The sequence below is a fragment of the Lissotriton helveticus genome, chromosome 6 (assembly GCF_964261635.1).
Source record: "Lissotriton helveticus chromosome 6, aLisHel1.1, whole genome shotgun sequence".
Classification (NCBI taxonomy): domain Eukaryota; kingdom Metazoa; phylum Chordata; class Amphibia; order Caudata; family Salamandridae; genus Lissotriton; species Lissotriton helveticus.
Window position 1 is genome coordinate 1,377,711,528 of NC_136067.1, and position 15,181 is coordinate 1,377,726,708.

The window sequence follows — 15,181 nt, forward strand, 5'->3', positions numbered from 1 at the left end:
ACTACATATCCAGAACCACTCAGTCCCAACTTGACTCTATGCAGATCTTTTTATCCATCCCATTAGATTTTACTCCCTCCTCTGAAGGGTGATATTGGTACAGGATAACATTTTGCCTCCTTTTTTTTTCTCTTTGTTCAAAAACCTTTATTAAAGAGTTTCAAATCCGGTACAGTACACTGGGCAGCCGGTAAATGTAAAGCAATACATTTGAAGCCAGTTCAAGCATAGACCAGAGAATGCAGCTGTCACCCACGTGGGAACACCAGTGCAAGGGCGTCTTACAAAGACATCATACAATGTAAAAGAGGCCCACACGCGGGGGGCACCTCCGCCACTTCTTTGTTAAATATGAGAGACATGTAAGGGGGTCTAATGTGGAGGGGGGAAGGGCGGGCACAGAACAGCACCAGCTGCCGCTGCGGGCGGGGAGCCGTCAGGGAGCGCGGGAGAGGCAGTGCTGCTGGGGTGGGAGAAGGAATGAAGGTAGGTCACCAGGGGACCCCAAATGTCAGCTGGCTGGGAATTAGAGGGCATTAAGTCCCAAAACTCTGAAAGCAGAGTCTGACATCGTGAGGCGTCCTCCAGCAAAACTTTAACTAAGAGGGCAGGCCTGTGGCCCCAGCACATGGCGACCCTGCGACTGGCCAAGACAAGCAGCATAGCGATTAGGCGGCGGGAGGCGTCTGGGCAGTGTTTTACGAAGCCAAGTAGGCACAGGGTGGGATCAGGGGAGACTGAGGTGCAAGTGATTGCCGAAATTGTGGAACACACGATTTGCCAGAATTTGGCAACCTTGGGGCGCAGCCATGCCAGATGCGCGAAGTCTGCAGCAGGGGCACCGCAGCGCATCCAGGTGTCATGATGTATGAGCCCTAGCTTGTGGAGCTGGGCAGGGGTGCTGTATTTCGTATGCAGAAACTTAAAGTGTATCAGACGAAGCCGGTAGTTAGGTGACAGCTTCTTCATCTGGTTGCAGCAATAGAGCCATTCTGCCTGTCAATGCCGAGGTCCGCACCCCAAGCCTCATGCGCTCGGTCAGTGGAAATGGAGGTTGCCATTAGTGTGAGAGCGTACAATTTGGTGACCAATTTGTGTGGGGACGAGGTAGTGTACACTAGGTCGAGGGACGACATGGTAGGAGGACGCAGGGGGAAAGTGGGGTGTAGTGTCCGGAAAATGGAGCGCAGCTGGTCGAAAAGTAGCGTATCCAGTGGGCTGGATGACTCTGGGAGGAAATACGTGTCCTCAGGGTGAAGGTCCGCAATCGTCTGTAAACCCAGCCGCATAGCGTGCTTGGACATGCGGAAGGCTGAAGTGGGGGGACATCGGTTTAATAACTATTGGCACAGCGTATACAGAGAGCAAGGGGAGCCCTGAGAGCCGGCTGAGTCCAGACCAAGCCCAGCGCAGCGTCTCAACTGTATCCACCTACGCCCGAGGACGGGTCTCCGGCGCGAACAGTGCCATGGCCAAGGGCCATGGAGAGGCTATATCCGCCTCGACAGCCACATGAGGTTGATAGGGGGTGGGATGAATCCAGAAATGCAGGAAGCTGGCCTGTGCACACAATGCATATATCTTAAAGTCCGGAGCACCTAGACCACAAACCGAAATGGGGAGAGTAAAAATATCATATGTGAAATAATCAAGGGGCGTAATTTACTGGAAAAATGGACAGTGAGGTGGATCGGAACGTTTAAAAACAAGTAGAGGAATTTCGGCAATACGACCATCTTGTCGATTGCGATCCGGCCAGCTAAAGACAGCAGGAGCCTCCTCCATACGGAAATCTTGGATTCCTACCAATCTACCGCACAACCAAAGTTCGATCTCCATAATTCATCCAGGTCTCTACTCAGCCAGATGCCCAAATAGCGTGTTGGGCCGGCAGCCCAGACAAATGGAAAATCAGGCGTGAACAGGGCAGTGGCATCAGTCAGCAGAAACAAGACCGACTTGCTCCAGTTTACTTGTATGCCAGACAGACCGCCAAATCATATGATTTCTCTGACCAAGGGACTAAGGTTGTCCTGGGGGTGACGGACATACAAAGTAATGTCGTCAGCATACATGGAGACAAGGGAGAGGGAAGAAAAGCCTATTCCTCCATGCGTATGGTGCTGCCGGAGCCTGGCTGCCAGGGGCTCCATTGCGATGGCAAAAAGCATAGGTGATAGTGGACACCCCTGCCTTGTGCCACGATTAATACTGATGGAGTCGGTGACCTGGCCATTAATGCGTAAGTGGGTCGATGGAGCAGTATAGAGGAGCCGGAATTTACGTAAGAAATTGTCATACGGGGTAAAAGGTAAAACGGAAACATCCACTCCAGTGAGTCAAACGCCGTTGTTGCGGACAGCAGGGCAGCTACGGCCGGAATCTTGGGATTGATTTGATGTAGGGCAGAGAAGATTGTGCGAAGGTTATGTGACGTTGCCCTCCCAGGGATGAAGCCAGATTGATCCGGGAGAGTGAAGAGTGGCATGAGGAGAAGGAGGCGAGAGGCGATGAGCTTGGCAAAAATGTTATCATCAATGTTTATAAGGGAGAGGGGGCGATAGGAATCGCAACGGTCCGCGGGCTTATCGGGTTTTAGGAGGAGAGTAATCAAGGCCTCACGGAGGGACTGAGGGAAGAGACCGTTTTCAAAAGATTCATTAAACATTGCCGCCAAGTGCGGCTCTAGGAGGTCAGCATACATTTTATAAAAGGAGGCCGGAAGACCATCGAGGCCCAGGGCTTTGTCCCCAGGTAAGCCACTAATAGCTGCGAGTATTTCCTCCCTAGTGAAAGGTGTTTCTAAGAATTCCCGGTGGTAGTCCTCCAACCAGACCAACGCAATGGAGCCGAAATATTGATCAAAGGCCTCGCGTGACGGGGGGGGGGGTGATTCCTCCTCTTGCTGGTAATGTTCATGGTCATCAACCTCATTGTTAGATTGTTTTCTTTCCACCGTCTGGTTTAGGCATAGGCTCCCGTTCAACACCGTCATGCTGCTCTTTTGATCCATATGGGTTCCATCCATCAATCTGTATTGTAATTGATTGCATGTCCCTTTCTTTCTCCATCTCGGGTCGACATTTGTGACTTCACTCAAGCTGGAGTTGGGTTGAACGCGGCTCCCCAGGGCTTCACCATTTTGGCCTACTTTTGTCTCTTGATTAAGTCTCTCTACCATGCTTCAACGGTGATGGACTGTATTCTATTTTATTCTCGTTACCACACAACGTATCCTTGCCCCAATCTACATCAAGTCTGCTATTTGTGTTTTTCTCTCCAGCTGCTGGTGACGCTTCACGCTCCTTACGCTCCAAAAAACCTGTAGAAACCATTGGGCTCGGTGTCTCAAGATGTCACATAGGAGCAAAGCCGACCCCCTGGACCTGTTCGCCCAAGAGGACATAAAGAGAAGCACCATCCACAGCCCTCAGCCACGGATAAGGAATTTTATTCCCTGAGGATAGCTCCGGCTTAGATTGGGAGATTGAGGACCTTTCAGTAGCTCAGCAGACTGTGAGTACGGTTTCCCCTCCCCGTCAAGCAGAGCAGCCCTCTTCCAAGGGGCCCCAAGCCACTCTAGAACACTGAAGGCAAGCAGTGGGCCACCACTGCCTTCGGGTCATGGTCGGCACCAACAATCTGTTGCAGGGGCGGCCTTTTTTCAACACAGTTCCATAGAGGCCCATTACAATGGATGCCTCCCTTATGGGGTGGGGCGTGCGCTTACTGGTTCTGACTGGCCAGGGCTAGTGGGAACCCAAACACCAGATCCTCCACATCAACCACCTGGAACTTCCAGCTGTTGATCTAACGTTGAAAGCTTTCCTACCTCAACTGACTGGCAAGATTGTTCTTGCCTGGACAGACAACATGACTGCCATGTATTACCTTCAGAATGGGGAGGCATCCGATCCCCCCAGTTCTCGCAGGAAGCCAAGAGCATGTGGAGATGGGCTGCCCACTACAAAGTCCTTCTGCTAGTGGAGTACCTTTCGGGAACAGACAACCACTTTACTCACCTCAGCAGGATGTGGCAACAAGTCCACTAGTGGGAAACCACCCACAGGTCCTCCGCCAGTACTTCTGGCGTTTGGGCTTCCCTGAAATAGACCTGTTGTAGGCATATGAGCTGCAGATTGTACACTTTTGCATAGATCGCCATCTGGTGTTGGGCTTGGATGTTTGCATGTTGTTTTTATCTTTAAAGACGTCTTTGTTAGTCACAAGATTGGTGACTCCTCCTTCAGTCGACAATGCGCATGGGCATCGACTCCATCCTTATATTGTTTTTTTCCGCCATCAGGTACGGATGTAACTTGCTGCGCTCCGGGTTGGTGTCGTTATCGAACCTCCTTTCGACGCGCATTCTCAACGACAACTTTCGAAAAAACTTGCGAACTTCGACGTAGGCCGCTGGGCCTCCCCTCGCCGGCAACAACGGACATCGATGGAATGGACTCCCTTTAAGAAATGTCCCCAGTGTGGTGCTAAATTCCCAATCTCGGACCTCCACTCTGTATGTAGTTGGTGCCTTTCTCCAGAACATCGAGAGGACAACTGTGAGGCTTGTCTATCCTTCAAGTCCAAGAAAACCATACAGGATTGTCGAGCTCGGCACCAAAAGATGTTCCGAGGCACTGGCTCTATTCCGGAAATCTTCTACCAGGCCCGACAGTTTCCCGGTACCAGAACAGGAAAAACTGATCTCGGTCTCCGAAGCAGATGACTTTGACGCCGAAGATCGCGTCACCCCAGCTCAACAGGATGTGAGTACCGAGACTCCTGCCCCACCTAAGCCCATACCAAAGGCTCCAGTGACACCTTCGCCTCCGGGCCTAGGTCTACAGCGAACAAAAACATTGAGCGCCCCGCCTCCAAGCCCGGTTCCGAAGCACTAGGACAAGCCTTCCGGCTCCCAATCCAGCCAGCCACCCGGTCCCGAAAAGCACCTTCGGCACAGAAAACAAAGTCTACCGAGATGCCACGCCCCCCTTCCGCCGGCACCAGAAAAACATTCAGCACCGAAACCGCCAAAAGACCCCTTGGCACCGAAACACCCGGATAAGCCTTCGGCACCCAAGACCTTGGAGCTGAAACCATCTAAGGAAAAGCCTTCCATAACTAAGCCCCCCTAGCAGAACCATCCGGATCCGAAACAATCTGCACCAAACATATCAGAGCCAGGGAAAGCTCTTAAACCGGACACTGTTGCTAAACAACCAAAACCGGTTCCTAAAGAAAAATCTTCCACACCAAAGAAAACTATCGACTCTGAAGAACTTTTTCTCCCGGATCTTAAACAGACCACCATCTCTATCCATCCAAAGACTGGTCAAATAGTTACTACATTACCTGGGAAGAGGAAACCAGAACATGTACCACATGTTCCGGTTCCTCCAAAGAAATTACACATGGCCACTAATACTTCACCACCTCCTTCACCAATTAACCCTAATCTACTGATTTCTCCAGTACATTCTCCAGAACATATCTTCCCACAACCAGAGCATAGTGACGATGCACATGGGGATGGGCAAGGAGATGACAATATAATTCCATTACACAATGATGATACTGATGAGCCACCACAGGATCCAGACCCATGGCATGACTACAATACCGATCCTGACTTACATAATGATCCGGATTTCTACCCCTCAAAACTATCTCCGCCAGATGACAATGTGGGCTTTGCCCAGTTAATAAATAGGGCAGCAACATACAATGGAGTCAAACTACACTCAGACCCTGTAGAAGTGGATTTTCTTCTAGAAACCTTTGACCAGCCACTAAAATCATCTCTTGTCTTGTCAATGCTAAACGGTCTTCTTAGACACATTCCTGAAGTGTTCAAAGACCCGGTTAGGACTAGAGTTCTTAACCCCAGAGTAGATAAAAAATACAAGGCAGCTCCCGCTGACCCCATATACATAAAAGGTCAACTTCCTTTAGATTCCCTGGTCTTAGCCAATGCACGCAAAAGGGCAAACTCTCAGGGGCCAGGTGGCACCCCACCTTCTGACAAAATCTAAATTATTAGACGCATCAGGCAAACGTATGGCGTCTCGAGCTGCAAACTAATGGAATATAGCCAACACACAAGCCCTTTTGGCGAGGTATGACAGGCGGCACCATGACGAGCTGGAAAAGCTTATTCAACACCTTCCTCAACAGTATAAAGACAAAGCCAATGACCTTATACAGGAAGGTAAACTAATCACTAACACATCCATCAAATGCGCGCTCAACGGAGCAGATACCGCATCCCGCGCAGTCAATACTAGCTTTTACTACGCAGACATGCCTTGCTCAGGATATCTGCCTCTAAGCAGGAAGTGAAAAACAGTATCTTTAATCAGCCTTTTGACCAGGAGCACCTCTTAGGCCCTGCAGTGGACACATCTTTGGAAAAGATAAAAAAGGACACAGAGACTACCAAGCCCATGGGAGCACTACAGTTACCCTCTAATAGAGGTTCCTTTCGTCGCTCCTTCTATACAGCAGGCTCAAATACACAAGAACACCCGTCCTCACCCTACAAACGTTCCAACTAGGGCTCCTTTTCCATGGGATACTCTAGAGGAGGTTACAGAGGTAACAACAATAAGGGCAGAGGCAGAGGTAATAACACCCGCAGATCCCCTAACAAAAAACAGTGACTTCCCTGCGCTTCCCCCCCAATCATCCCACTCCTGTCGGGGGACGTCTCTCACAGTTCCTATCTGTCTGGAATTCCATCACAACAGACAAGTGGGTAAGACAAATTATCCAGTATGGTTATTGCCTGGAACTCACTTCTACCCCTCCCAACATTCCTTTCAAACAGCGTCCAATGTCATCACAGCACCTGACACTTCTCAACAAAGAGGATCTGATAGAGACTACTAGCCGCAGATTCCTTAACGTAGAATTATCCCCAGGCGTGAGACTTGATCCAGAAATATTTTCTTTTTGTCACAGCATCTCTGCGCGCTGGGGGACGACACCACGTGACTCCGCCCTGACGTTGTCCTTGCACATGACGTTAGCGAGGTCACATAAGTCCCACCCCAGCACGCTGACATCAGTTTCCTTCTTTCCGCGTGCAACGCGGATCCGGATTGTGTGCCTTGGCCTGGTTCAGGCCTTCTTTTAACGCCTTGCGTTGAGAACAGTGTGCGAATGCCTTCGGGTTTCAAGACGTGTACTTCTTTTACGCGTCAGATATCGACAACCGACCCTCACCCTATTTGCATGTGGTGTTTGGGCAAGCACCATGATTCCACGGACTGCGACGCTTGTCAGCATCCTAAGCCGTAGTCCCAGCGGGAGCGCCGGATGAAATTGCTTTCGGCCTGCTTGTCCAGATCGGTCTCGTCCCCGCGTCCGTCCCCTACATCGGAAGGGTCCAGAAGCCGCCGATTCCGGTTGCGGTATCGTCCCTCACCAAGGCCTCACGGGCGTCACTCGCCCACCGGTAAGTCCCTCAGTCTGTCACTGAGGTCTTGTCTTCGCTCTGCGGAGGGCGCGGGTTCCTCCCGGGACATGCGCCCTCACCAGTCGCCACCCTATCCCCCGTTTCCTGGCATTGGGGCGACTAGGGCCCAAATGGAAGCCTACGTTGCAACTCTGCAGGCTTCTTTAGGCCCTCCTCCTCTTCCTGAGGCGCCAGCGGATCCCTTGCCATGCGCGGGCCTTCAGCGGACTCGCTGGCCGCTCCGGTCACGGCGCCGACGAGTTCGGCTTCAGGTCTTGAAGGTGTGGTGTTGTTGAGGTGCGGCCCTACGGGGTTCCCCTCTTCAACCCACAGCGCCCCTTTCGGTTCCTCCCTTTTCCTGGCATCACTGTTTACCGCTTGGTGTAGTCCTTTTTCTTTCATCTCAGCGCAGCTTGCGCTGCTCCAGGTCTTGTCCTGCTTAGTATCCAATGGTGTTTCTTTCCTTCATCTACAGCGCGTCCCTGTCGTGCATTTTGTCCTTGCCCTGCAGGATGTCGACTTCCGTAACCTCTTCAGCCTCTCGAGCGCCGGACCGGTTGTTGGGCCACCTGCGGCGTTGTGTTGTGGTATTTCCAGCTGGTTATCCGTCACTTTGGATGGGTCCTCTGCCCTGTGATCCAGGGGGGCTGGGATATTCCTGGTGTTCTCCTGTGTTCTGGTTGATGATGTTAGGCTTGTACTCCATATTTCTCTTATCTATATTCTGGCCAGTCCCACTTCTTTTCGTGGGTCGGTTTGTGCCATTGGGACAGCCCCTTTCTGTAGCTTGTTCTGGGGTTCTCTTGCCTCTGTCTTGTATTGCTCTCGGCTTGTTCTGGGCGCACTACTTCTTAGTATGTACCTGTTGCCTGCTGTGCATGTATAGTTGTTCTGGTCCACCTCCGTGGGCCTCGGTGAGTACTCGTGTGCTCCTGCCCCGTGCTCTGCTGGGGCTTTGCGCGACTGGGTCCTCCTCACGTCTGCGCTTCTCGGCTGTGGGGCCGTTTCTGCTTCTTGGATTTGCGGGTGGTTCCTCCTTCCTTTGTACTCTCCTGGTGCTGTTGGTCCCTCCGAGGTTTGTGAGGGACGCCCTGCCCCCGGGTAGGCTTGTGGTATCCTGGCCTTCCCTTCTCCTTGTTCTTGCTATCTCTGCTTGATGTGGGCTGGGCCGTCCTCCCTGTCCCTATGACACATCCCCTGTTGGGGCACTGTGTTCTTCCAATCTGGTGAGGTTCTCTCGCAGACCCTCCTCCCCTCTGGGTATGACTAGGGTATATATTCTGCGTTAAGGAATCTGTGGCTAGTAGTCTCTATCAGATCTACTAGTTACTTACCTTTAGTAGCGATGTATCTGGTAGAGACGATTCTAGCCGCAGATTTCTTCACAACTCACCCTTCCTCCCCGTTCTGCGAGGACCTTCAGCTTGGTCTTCGGCACTCGCCTCCCTCTGGGTGGCTTGCCTTCTGTGAGTGCCCTCTTTCACTTCCTCCCTGGCAGGGTGCTTCGTTCTGTTTCTGTGTTTCTTTCTAGTACTTGGACGGTGGGTTCATGTGCACTTCTGCATCCCTACACCCTGATTATTTCAGTGTGGGGCCTGCCTGTAATCTTATCTCTTTTTTCATTGATTCAGGCTTCGGACTCTTCTGGGGGACACTGGGTTGGGGTCTCTTGGCTGTGCCTCAGCCCCCTTTAGCCCTTTGCAGGGGGTACAACACTCCTTGGTGGTGTTGTAGTGAGGTGCCTTGTTGTTACTCATCTGTTCAGGGTTGTGGCTCCTTTACTGTTATCGATAGTGGTTGCAGACTTTGTAGTCTGTCATGTCATTTTTTTCACTGCTTTTTTCCACACAATGTTCCCATGCTCTCACAGTATTGTTTTTGATGGCTCCGCATTGCGGCGCGGAAAAGTTCTCGAAGAAAACTGATGTCAGCGCGCTGGGGTGGGACTTATGTGACCTCGCTGGCGTCATGTGCGCTGACGACGTCAGGGCGGAGTCACGTGGTGCCGTCCCCCAGCGCGCAGAGATACTGTGGCAAAAAGACACATTTTAAGGATCCAGTCTCACGCCTGGGGATAATTCTACGTTAAGGAATCTGCGGCTAGAATTGTCTCTATCAGATACATTGTTACCAAAGGTAAGTAACTTGTACTTCTTACACTATTACAAAAACACGCAATAGAGCCAGTTCCCTTGCCTCATCAAGGCACATGGGACTTTTCCCTCTATTTTCTAATTCTAAAAAAGGACAGCTCTCTCAGGCCAATACTGGACCTCAGACCGCTCAACTTTTACATCCAATCGGACCACTTCCACATGGTCACTTTACAACAAGTGCTTCCACTACTTTAACAAGGCGACTTTCTCTCCACTTTAGATCTAAAGGACTCCTATTTCCACATTCCCATCCATCCAGCTCACAGGAAATACCTCAGGTTTGTGGTAGATGTTCAACACTACCAATTCAAAGTACTGCCAATCAGGGACAGCACGGCAACCAGAGTTTTCACCAAGTGATTCGCAGTGGTTGCAGCCCATTTCAGAAGACAGCACATTCATGTCTTCCCTTATCTAGACGACTGGCTCATAAAAGAAAAATCCCACAACAGCTGTGTTCAACACACTCAGCACGGTACAACTGCTTCACAATCTGGGATTCACAGTAAATCTGGCCAAATCCGACCTCCAACCTTCCAGAATACAACAATACCTAGGAGCTACACTAAACACTTCCACAGCCCTAGCATATCCCAATCCAGTCAGGATAACTGCTATACAAGTGCTGGTTCATAGATTTCAGCCACAACACTCACTACCAGTACGAGTGTTCATCCAATTAATAGGGATGATGGCCTCTTGCATTTTGCTCGTTCCTCATGCAGGACTTCAAATGCGTCCAATACAAGAGTGTTTGGCACATCAGTGGAACCAGGCTCAAGAACAGCTAACAGATCTGGTGTTGGTGGACGACTGCACACATCTCTCTCTACAATGGTGGGAATCACAGAACCTTTCCAAAGAGCGGTCGTTCCTCGAGCCAGTCCCACAGACAGTGCTAACAACAAACACATCGCTCACCGGATGGGGAGCTGATCTTCAAATCCATACCATTCAGGGTATCTGGACACCACAACAAAAACAAATTTCACATCAACTACCTGGAATTGTTAGCAATAGTCCTAGCGTTGAATCTTTTCAACTACACCTTCTAAGCAAAGCTGTCCTGATTCGTACAGACAACATGACAGCAATGTACTACATAGAGAAGCAAGGGGGGGGACACACTCCCCACAGCTCTCACACCTAGCTCAAACCATATGGAGATGAGACATTCCGCAAAAGATATACCTCCTCGCAGAACACCTCCCAGGGATACACAATGACATTGCAGATCTGATCAGCCGACGAGCGCATCAGATCCACGAATGGGACCTTCCTCCTCAAGTTCTTCTTCCATTCTTTCACATGTGGGGACACCCAGAAATAGATCTGTTTCCCACTCACCAAAACACAAAATGCCCTATCTTCGCATCCAGGTATCCACACCCATTGTCCAAAGGCAATACGCTATGGATGAATTGGTCAGGCAAATTTGCTTACGCTTTTCCGCCTCTCCCACTCTTTCCGTTAGTGGTTCGGAAACTCAAACAACATTCCCTCACAATTATCCTAGTTGCTCGAACATGAGCAAGACAACCATAGATCAAATAGAGTTGTGAACCATCAGTAGTACCACATCATAAGCTACACCTCTCACCCAAACTTCTTACTCAGAACCATGGAGAGATAAGACACCCAGATCCCAGAGAACTCAACCTTGCAATCTGGCACCTGAAATCTTAGAGTTCGGCTACCTCAATCTCCCACCAGACTGTATAAACGTTATTAACGAGGCTAGACGCCCTACAACAAGGGCATGTTATGGGGCAAAATGGAAGTGATTCATCATTTATTGCACGCACAACAACGTCAACCCACTAGATGCTTCCATTCAGAACATCATCTGCTACCTCTTGCATCTACAACAATGTAACCTAGCATATACATCTATTTGGCTGCTATGGCGGCTAGGTGTAAACTATCTACAAAACAGACAACACTTGTCTTTGTTTCGAATTCCTGCTATCAAAGCATTTCTGGAAGACTCAAAAGGATAATTCCGCCTAGAACTTCACCCTCCAGTGTGGAACCTTAATGTAGTGCTTACCAGACTAATGGGTCCTCCTTTTCAATCTCTCCTCAAATGTCAGCTACAGTTCCGCACTTGGAAAGTAGCCTTTTTAATTGCTATCACATCTCTCAGAAGAGTTAGTGAACTCCAGGCATTAACCATTCAAGAACCGTTTTTACAAATCCATCATAACAAAGTGGTTCTTAGGACTAACCCAAAATTTCTACCCAAAGTAGTATCTGCCTTCCATCTCAACCAGTCTGTTGAACTCCCAGTGTTTTTTCCTCAACCAGACTCAGTGGCAGAACGAGCCCTACACTCCGTAGATGTTAAGAGCATTACTGTACTACATTGAAAGAACAAAATCCTTTAGGAAAACCGAACAACTGTTTGTTGCTTTCTCCCCACCTCATAAAGGTAATCCTATACCAAAGCAGGAATCGCAGGGTGGATTGTGAAAGGCATACAAATATGCTATATCAAAGCTAAACACACATTAACCATTCCCCCTAGAGCTCACTATACAGGCAAACTGGGGGCTTCTTTGGCATTTTTAAGGAACATTCCCCTAGATGACATGCGCAAAGCAGCAACTTGGGATACACCACACACCTTCACTAAACACTATTGTGTAGATGTGCAAGCAAAACAACAAGTTAGTGTGGGGCAGGCTGTATTAAAAACACCTTTTCAAACTACTGCAACAGATGCAGGTAGCCAGTGCCACCACTAAGGAGGTAACTGCTGTATAGTCTATGCAAAAGTGTACAATCTGCAGCTCATAAGCCTCGAACGGAAAATGCTACTTACCAGTATGCATCTGTTCTTGGCATGTGGAGCTGCAGAGTTGCTGCGTGGCAAAAACAATCTAAGGATGGAGTTGATGCCCATGTGCATTGTCGACCGAAGGAGGAGTCACCAACCTTGTGACTAACAAAGACTTCTTCGAAGACAAAAACAACATGCAAACATCCAAGCCCAACACCAAATGGCGATCAATGCAAAAGTGTACAATTCTGCAGCTCTACATGCCAAGAACAGATGCATACTCGTAAGTAGCATTTTCCTTTTGCCACAGCAGGGAAAGCCAAATGCCCAAACTTCGCTTCCAGGCTCCCACACCAACAATCCAAAGGCAATGTGCTATGGATGAGTTGGTCAGTAATGTTTGCCTACGCTTTTCCACACCTCCCACTACTTCCATTTGTGGTTCAGAGGCTTATGCCGACATAGTGGTGGAGAAGTGTGGCTCACTGGTTAGAGGAGGCAGACCTGGAAGCAGAAGTCAGCCCGGGACCAGGGTTCAATTCCCGGCTCGGCGGGGTCTTGAGTCCTAAAATGTCCATGGACTCGACAATTCTAGCTCCGGTGCCTACTCGATTCACGGGTTCACACTCTGCGACTCTGGGCAATAGCTTGCTTAATCTCCGCAACGGCCCCTCGCGGTGGGATGCCTGGCTTTCACCTTGCGGATACCCTGCTGGGGTTATCTCACAGGGGAATACCAGGACGGGTTCCCTAAGCAAGCGCTTAGAAACCGCTCGTGATTTGCGCTATATAAATTCCTGTACATTTACATTTACATATCTCACCCTCATTCAAGTGCCTCCCACATGGGTCCGCCAGCCTAGTTTCTCTTGGTTGCCTCTGCTCGAACTACCTTGTGCTGTGTGAGAGGCTCTCCAACAGGCCACACCTTCTCACGCAGATCCATGGAGCAATCCGGGACCCAGACCCCAGGTGACTCAACCTTGCGATCTGGCTCCTGAGATCATAACATTTGGATACCTTAACCTTGTAAGAAAGTGGCTCTGTATATATTTGACCAAAGTAAGTTACTGTGTGTATAGATTCCCCAGTCTCCAGAGGTATGACAGGGGTTAAAGTTAGATATAACCTTAGTCTACAAAGTGGGAGCTTGGTCGAGCAGTAAGGCAGTATCAGAGGACATTGTAAAGCATTTGTTGTACAGACTCAGTCAGCAAAAGGTTTCACACACTGAAGAACTGAACTCTAGGCCAATTGTTTTATATCAAAAGATATAGTTGTTTTATTTTAGAACCAACAGGTATCAAAATATACTTTTCTCAATATGAGTGACTTTAGATAATTACTTTGCAGAAAGGCAATAAATTTTGTAAGTACAATAGTTACAGTGGTTGCAATTGGCAATACAATTTCAATCGCAATTTAACATTGAGCTCAATGGGTTTTTCTACATAAATGCAGTTGATTATTTTAAGGATTACTTTTCTAACCAGAGGACTGGATCCTGGATTCAGTCCCAGGACCTAAGCTGTAAACAGTTAAGGAAAAGCGATACGGATATAGTTGTGATTTTTACAGAATATATTGTATTCTCAAAGTTGACACATAAACTTTTCAGTGAAAACCAAGCAATGTTATCCCATTGGAGGAACTTCAAGTCACAGGTAAAGTAGGTTCTCGTTACTTTTGTAAACCAGTACTGGACTCCTACGTTCAGTACTGGGTCCTCTACCTAAGACAGGTAAGCAATTACATTTTAGTACTTGGAACGATTTTTAAAGAATATTTGTAGTTTGCAAAATTCGACACATAAAAGAAATTTCACAGAAAATCAGTCAATGGTTTCCTATGGAAGAAAATGCAGGTAACTGGTTAGTACAGTTAGGATTACTTTTGCAGTTCAGTTCGGGGCTAAAAGGTACAGTACTGGTTTTTCCCCTGATCATAAGTGTGTAATTCGGAATTTGTTATTCGGCTGAATTTAGATGAATATTTTAAAGTTTCAAAACTCCACACTTCGAAGAAATTTCAAGTGAAAACCAGTCAATGTTAACCTATGGAAGGAAAATGAGTTATCGGCTTTTAGGTAAGTACTCGACTGATAGAGTTAAGGTTCTGGGCATAGACTCGGGTCTCCCAGGGTCGGAAAGGTACAGTAGTTACACCCTCAGCGGCACAGGGGCAGCCGGGTGCAAAGAGAGTAGGTCAAATGGAGGGTGGGGGCTTTTGGTTGGTGGCTGCAAGCAAGCAGGCCACGCGGCTGTGGGAGCTGAGCTCCTGGTCACTTACTCATGGCAAGTGGGGAAGTAGAGTAGGGTAGTAGTTGCACTTCCAGCGGCACTCTGGCGGCTGAGTGCAGGGTGCTTTTGAGCCATCGGGCGCTCAATGTTTTACAATGGGAAAGTTAAAAAGTGAACAAAGGCTGCAGGCTCGGGGACGGAGATTCTTCAGGTGCGACCATCACTTCGAGAGGTAAGTTGGGATCTTGGAGAAGAGGTAGGTACTACCAAGGAAGGCACAGGGGGCCGGGGGGGCGCCGGGTGCAGGGGTGTCTTTTGGCGTCAGGAATTCTTACCCTCAGCTGGTTGCGGTTAGAGGGGTCCCTGGTTCTGAGGCTGCAGGCGTCGCCTGGTTCGCCGAGGAGGGTCTTTGGGCACTATACCGCGGGTTACAGCCACCGGGGGGACGTCCTTGTGGTCTTGGTTCACTCAGGTACAGGCCGGGCTTGGCAGGTGCTTAGTGAGCTGGATTTGCGGTTCCTGGCTGGCACCAGGGGAATTGCTG

At 49.3% G+C, this 15,181-nt stretch overlaps 1 protein-coding gene across 2 annotated transcripts in view; it reads left to right on the forward strand.

Moving 5' to 3' along the window:
- Positions 1-15,181, forward strand: part of REV3L (REV3 like, DNA directed polymerase zeta catalytic subunit) — a 954,247-nt gene that overhangs the window by 756,148 nt on the left and 182,918 nt on the right. The window lies entirely within an intron of this gene.